The following is an 8,043-nucleotide window of genomic DNA, read 5'->3' as shown; positions in this document are numbered from 1 at the left end:
ATACTCTATATCTCAAATAATATTTTTGTAATTTTAAAACTCTCATGAATAGCTCTTAAACCGTATTTTTCTTAAAATTTATATTATTTCCTTAAAGATTTATATTACTACTCGTAGTTTCAAATAGTGTTTTAAAATACGCAAAATCTTCAATTATTAAAGTATTTTAATTAATAGTTTTCCGAGTTATAAATAATGGTAGCGATATTTTAAACGACGGCAGTGCCAACACTTAATTAATAATTTGAAACAATCTCAAGACTTGAGAAAATAATTAAAAACTTCAGAGACAAAGTTCGTAATTGCAAAATCTTTTACTGTTTAGGTGTTTAACTAATTGACTTGATTGCTATTAAATTAAGAATATTATAATTTAAGCCTTTTTAATGGAATAAACAATTATGATCTAACTAGCTGTTCGCGTGCGGCTTCATCCGCATGAAATTATAAATTTATTGTTTGCATTTGTCAAATTCTCAATTGCAAATGTCAAAATACTAATTACTCTTAATTAAATTTAGTGTTCAAGCGTGGTTTATCATTTGAGATTATACATATTTAAATGTCATTTCAGAAACCATGTTCTCAAATTAGTTTAATAAAAAAATTACTAAAAGTAAACATAAATGCACTAACTATAATTTGACGATGTGAGAGTCTTATTTCGTTTTCGTTCTCATATCTTCCCGATACTGGACTTTTGCCAAACAGCTGTGAAATTGTATATTGTCTGAAAGTATTGTGATAATCTAACCAATTATCAACTTGTTTAAAATAGGTTATGTTATGGTTCATTAACTTATACTTGCACGTCAGATTGCTTAAACTAAATTGTAAAAATAACATACAGCTTACTTCTAAATAATATTACAAACGTGAAAGTTTAGATGGATGGATGGATGTTTGTTAAAGTTTGTAGCCAAAACGGCTTAACGGATCTGGTTGAAATTTGATATCTTTGATATCATAGATCTAGACCATAGTCTGAAAGAACACATAGGCTACTTACTTTAATTTTTTTCCTAAATTCAACCCTGACGGAGTCGCGGACGAAAGCTAGTAATACATACTACTTAAATACTTCCTTCTTTTTCTACAGTTTTCTTTGGATTTAGAAAGAAAAAATTTTCGACAATTACTTTTTTTTTTATTACAACGTCAAATAAATTTTAATTAAACAATGTACAGTATTAATTTTGTGGCTGTTAATATATTCCTCTTATTGCTTCAACCTACATTTCTATCAAAAATGTACATAAATTACAATCTTTACTTTAGTGAATAATTTACATGAAATATAGCCACTGTTTATCTTATTCCATTAAAATATTTTAAGCAAACGCAAATACTAACTTGAACTCTGTAAGTTATCAAAAGCTTAACTTAACTGCGAGTATTCTGAATCGTGTTTAAAAGATTTAGTTGAAAGCGTTAATCAGTGTTTAAAAGATGTTACAACTCTGAAGTTAAATGTTCGAAATTATTTTAGTTTTTGCTATAATATTTTTAATATTTACGGAAAAGAATGCAAGATTGATGTTTTTAAATTTAAAATTCGAATGCCACAAACAACCAAATTCAATTACATCCTAAATAATATTTCTATTACTGTCTACGAATGTTTTAATAGCAATTTAATATGAAGCAATTAAATACATATGTAAAACGAAGATAATTCGAGATCAAATTTTAGGTTAGGCTGTAAATAGGAAATAGGATGATCCAAATTTTCGCCACTTCCCCTAAACTGCTCTTAAGCGCCTCACAAACGATCAAACTTTTTGTCAAACTTTACGTATTTGTCAATTTTATTAGGTAGTATGTGGCTTTGTTTAACACTTCGTATTTTAGATGTTTGATGAGTTATCACATGTTAGTTATTTTACACTTTATGCACAAAACATTACAAAAAGAATACTAGAACTAAATTTAACAACTACGTTATTTGTAAAAAAAAACGTCCTTATCCTTTGAGGAAATTGTAGGACCGCTTCTTAAAGGACCCTAAGTCGTACTGCTTTAGAAATACTATTTAACAGTGGTAGTGCCTACTTTAACATCTTAGCACGAATGGGCCGGCACGCCCGGTGTAATACCACGACAGGCGTGAAATGGAAGCAATTCCGCGTTTCATCTGATGAGTGTGGTGCCGGAGGCCTAATTTAAGTCCCTTTCTCTTTACCACCCTTTTCTTAAGAAGAGAATGGGAACAGAAAGTGGATTTGACAATGAAGGCGATGCATAGGAAGGGGAAATATCCTCTTTATGTGCGTCTCCTCCTTCGTCAGATAAGGGTAGGCAACGTATTTGCTATTTCGGATGTCTATGGGCAGCGTTTGCTTCGCCATTTTGGCGGATTCAGGTGGCCGCTTGCTCGTGTGCCACCTTATGTTATAAAAGAAAAAAAAAACAAAGATAGACCTTTCCACAACGCGGCTGTGCGGGACAGAAACCACCGCGAAAATCACACGGTTGTTGACTGCCTGCCGTCTAGATGGCGCAGATGGTACCTGGCGGTCTGTTGTGACGTCCGATGACGAAATTCGACGGCAGGAATCGTCCCAAACAGCCCTTTGGAACAGTCCCCATGGTAAATATTAGATAAACATAGCTTTTTATAACCGTTTTGTTTTATTGTTAGGATGTTCTCAAAGTTTTCTTGTTATTGTAATCTTAATTCTGTACTACAGTACAACAATAACGGTTTACCTTTCTCATCATATCGTCTACAAAGGCTATATATTTGCAATTCGAAATAAACCAACGTAGCTTTGAACGCTTTCCGTCGGATAGTTTGACTTTCAAATAGCTTGCAACTGTCTGTCAAATGAATTCATTACTGCGGTCATACTCCTGAACATGGCTTGGCGACGCTTGACATTTTTATAAATTAACCAAGAAAGCGGAAAGACTTTAGTATTGAAACATACTTTTTTTTTCATAATAGGGATGACAAAGAAGGACCCATCTCTTATATTTTTATATTATTTCGCACGAAATAAATTATGATAGCGATGTTTTTTCTCGCTATTATAAGTGTTTTGAAATAAGTTATAATAGTTAAAAAGTAACTACTTACATTACTCATTTTTGTATTAATGGAAATTAGGCAATTTATTTTGACACGAACTTGAGTTAACAAAGTTAATCTAATTGTAATTTTAAGACAATACTGATATTTACAAGGCTTCTTTCATATTATTTTGACTGCGATTAATACAAAAAATAAAATAAATTAAAATACAAATCAAATTTATCTTATTTCTTTGATAGTGTTTAATATTAATAACTAGCTTTCGCCCGCGACTCCGTCGTCGTCGAATTCCAGACTATCCTCTACATCTAAACGAAATTTCATCGAGATCCTTTCAGCCGTTTAGGCTACAAAGTCTAGCAAACATCCATCAATGTAAACTTTAGCATTTATAATATTAGTATAATTAATTCACTGTAATTCATATTAAAAGTAATACCCATGCTACTTGTACAAATTGTATTAACTATTCCAAATCTAGTAGGTCACACGGACAGTATAATTTGCAATTCCGAGTAGGTTTACCAAAGCCTTAAATATGTTGTGATTGGCAATTTGACTTTAAAATAAGCTGGGAACCGCTTATCAAGGCAGTCTTTCCTCTACCATGAGATATTGCTCGGCATTTAAAGCATCTGTTTAAGCAAGCCTATTGATGTGGCTGCCTTAATTATTTCCATGAAAATAGGCCGTGGATTATCATTAAGTGTTTATACAAAGCTGCAGTATGTTTTGTGTTTTATTATACTAATGTTTTTCACTGTTAAAAAATTATTACTGGGTTTCTGTAATTTCCATTTATTTTAACACATTAAGGCTTACCTAAGTTTTGACGGAGTAAAACTCAAGTTACGTAGTTCGGAAACATATTTATTTCATGAAGTTATGAAACCAAAAACACTAATGAATGGTTAAATACAGATGGGAAATGGGCTATATGTGATTTAACTATTTAAAAAATGCTTCCTATTTTCTCTATTAATTGGAATTTACAATAAGGGAATAAGATAGGGAATAATTAGAGGAAAAGACAACCTCACCTTTCCTAACTCATCCGATTTTATTTAGGTATATGCGAAGGAACACACGTCCATCTGTCTCTTCTTCCTCTTGATGTCATCCTTACTTATTTTGTTTCAACAATCTGTTTAAATTACATAAAGTTATAAAGTAATATTTTTTAATAGATACTATGTTTTCACGATGTTATAAAAGTTAGAGTATTTATGGTAATAAAAGTTGCCACGCTCGATTTCAATGTAATAAACGTCAAAGGGGCTAATTAAGTGCTTTATTTATTGGAACGCTTACAGAAATTCGTCGTAATTGCTCTGAGTTACAGCCAGCTTACGACACAAAAAATACTTTAACATATTATAATTTTACATGGAATATGTCCTACATTTGGCAATTTTCTATTGCATTGTCAATTAATTATTGTTATGTCATCTTGCGATATAATATTTCCATACTACGGTAACCTTTTGCTTCTTAATTTCTCCACACTACTTTAAAATATATTTTAAGGTAACTACACATCCTTAACTTTATCCTTACTTGTCACACCATACATCAATCGTTACGTACGCATTTCAGCCACATGCAAACACCTTACACACCTAATGTATGTGCACACACTATTCGATTTTTAGTTGTGCAACTAAACAGTTGAATTAGCTGCAAAACAATCGACAATCGCACAACAGTTATGCGATAGTTTAGTCAAAGTCGTGTAGCCCGCTCTTGATCCGCAACTATGGTAGCCCAACATTTACGCCCGTTAATATAACCTAAATAAAGGTTAAGATATAGAACTATTACTAGGTTATAATACTATTTATTTCGTATTAAGCTGTACCTTAACCCTCGAATTTTCGTTTAAGTCGTGTAAATTGTAAGGTGGAGTGCGACGCGAGAACTTTATGTGCCATAAAGTACAATTTAACGACGGTTTAAGCCTCGGGAACAAAGATCTAACCAACAGCAATTGATCCCTATCCCTTTTATTTTCATCTTACGATATAAGCTTACATTGATTTCTTACAAGATAAAAGGTTATTGTACCTTTTAGACATTTAATAAATGCTTACTTTAAAAGGGATATGATCTAATTTTTTTTTAAGTTCTTAGTGAACTGATATCCAGTTAGTGGTTCAAAGAAGCCAAGTAATGATTGGTGATTGATTTTAAAATCATTTGGGACCGTGTTAGAAGAGCGCTGGTAGGGATAGTACGCGTGTTGCTTTCCGTCTCTGCATCCAGAACGAAGTAGGCGCTCGGACTTTCCTTCTTTATTACCATCAGTCAAAACTTGTCATCTCCTCTGACTATATTTAGCTAAGTTTTCTGCAGTTATATTGGTAAATGTTCTATGTTGTCAAAAAACTAAATGTTGAAAACGGAACGGATCAATGTCACACTTCGCGACGAGTCAAGAATTCCCTGAACTGACTCCCCGGGCTTTGTCTATTTTGGTCTCATACAAGGTTCGTCCTTCAGTTCCAAGATCTTGAAGGACGATCCCTGGATTCTGGCGACTATCCTTGCTGCCCAGGTTATAAATAGAAAAATATGGAGAACCAAAAAATACGGTGTAATTTTTCATTCCTTTATCTTAGTAAAATAAAGTCGTAAAAGTGTAAACGTAATATTCTTTCCTTTTTTCTTTTGCATTTCATTTGATTACAACCAGTTTCCGGAATACTCAAAGCCTCTTTCTCTCGTAAACAAAAACTTGTATACGCGTACATTCTCCCCAGACACTGGAGTCGCAATTTGGATGAAAGGGTATCAGATAATGGGACGAAATATTATTTAGAAAAGATTTTGCAACAATGAAGTAATATGGTTTGCGTAATGGATAAATAGAATGTCTGAGATATGACAACCTTTTAATAACATTGTTTTTTTTTGTTACAGCAATGTGTCTATTTATTCAAAAACTAGCTGTTCCCGTGCGGCTTCATCCCCATGAAATTATGAAAACTTTATTATATTGTTTACATTTAACAAATTCAAATGTCAAATCACCGTTACCATTATAATTTTGCTTCCTTAATGTTGGCAGCTTGTAGTATATGGTCCCTTTCTCACATGAAGGATTTTTCCAATTTATTTACCCCCTAAGTTATATAGCATAAATACACATAGCCTAAAGCGTGTCCGAAGTAGAGGGGTTTAAAGAAAGAATTATTCTAAAATATGCTGTGATTGCCGACATTTCCCGCCAAGAATTTGTGTATTTAAAAAACTCCCAATTACAAAATGGTTTTAATAATGATGTTTTCAATTTTAGTTTTTAATTAACAACTTGTTTACTCGCTTCGGAATTTTGCTGTACAGTTTACTGGCATGTAAAGTAAAAAGTACGAAACTAAGAACAAACTTATATTTTACCTTACGGAACGGAACTCGGGACTTCGGATTTAGGTAAAACGCTTGTTGAGACTGTGGTTTCGCTTATGTAAAAAGTTCTTAAGGTATATAGTGCATTCTATTCGTCCCTATTGTTTTCCCCTCACTAAACATTCACTTGTTTCAAGAATGACGTCATTCTATCGCCCCTCCCGTACCTGAGATTACTAGAATTTTGAAAAATCCTAGCGTACGCCTATTAGGCCATTTTCTTTTCCAGACAGAATTATATACTTAAGGACTCTTCATTTTTAGCACTTAAGTTTTCCAGACGAAATAAAAATTACAGTCTTCTATTACGCGTAGCTAAACTGATTTTTTTCATTTGTGTTAGTAGAAATGTCAGTGAAAATTTAATCTAAGATTAATATTAAAAATTATTATCTAAGTAATGTATTTTTAAAATAAATATATATAGACAATGTTTTGATAAACAGGTGTCTTGAAGATGACAACTGCTGTTTAATATTACATTATATTATTTGATATTACTAATATTACATTATAGTCGTGAACATATTTGTACGTTTTTTTAATTGAAAACTTTACAAATTCCATTCTTAATTATAACAACAAATGTTTTCTTCAAAGACTACAACCAATATACAGTCGGACCTCTACAGTGAATGCAATAATTTGGTCTCAGTAAATTATGTTTATCAACATCTTATGGCAAAGTATTTTCACAACTTGGTTGACAGACAGATCTTTATCTTCTCCTTTGAAAGCTAGCTTGCAAGGGAAATTTGATAAGAGAACTTTAATTATTTTAGAAGGAATCGAGCAAAATTAAATGAGAATTTCTGATAAATCTACGTCTTAAGATTTATTTCCGTCGTATAATTTTAATTAATATTTAATTAAATTATTTTAATTAATTTATATTAACAACGAACAGTATTAACAGTGGTAGAGCCCGCTTTAACATTTTCGCACGAATGGGCCAGCTCGTCCGGTGTAATACCACGACCACGCAGAAAACAGGCGTGAAGTGGAAGCAATTCCGCGTTTCAGCTGATGAGTGTGGTGCCGGAGGCCTAATTTTGGTCCCTTTCCCTTTCCACTCTTTTTTTAAGAGGCAAGGATGGGAAGGAAAAGAGAATTTGACGGTGGAGGAGACGCATAGGAAGGGGATATGTCTTTTTGTGGGTCTCCTCCTCCGTCAATTAAGGGTAGGCAACTCATCTGCAATTGCGGATGTTTATGGGCAGCGTTCATTTTCAATTTCGGTTGATTGAGGTGGCCGCTTGCTCGTTTGCCACCTTATAATATAAAAAAATAAAACGATCGAAAAACGTATACACCATTTCAAAACAGAAGCCAATTTTAAAATGTCGGCGCAGCGTCTAATCTATTTCGGACATAGACTCTGTGTCGCTGAAAATCGATTGAAACTCAATTAAAAAACTGTCAATTATTAGTTAGGTGCCTGTTTTTAAATTACCTAAACTCTTTGTTTAAAATGTGCAATGTTTTATGATTTTCTATTCATTTGTATTACATAATCTCGCATAGGTGGAAATTCGACCATAACACATACGCTTTATGCACTTCTTCCCCACTTAACTAAGAGCGTGCGGACATCTAAAACTAAA

Source organism: Papilio polytes, unplaced genomic scaffold, assembly GCF_000836215.1.
Source record: "Papilio polytes unplaced genomic scaffold, Ppol_1.0 DF821400.1, whole genome shotgun sequence".
In the NCBI taxonomy this organism is placed as follows: Eukaryota; Metazoa; Arthropoda; class Insecta; order Lepidoptera; family Papilionidae; genus Papilio; species Papilio polytes.
This window is presented reverse-complemented; position numbering follows the sequence as displayed.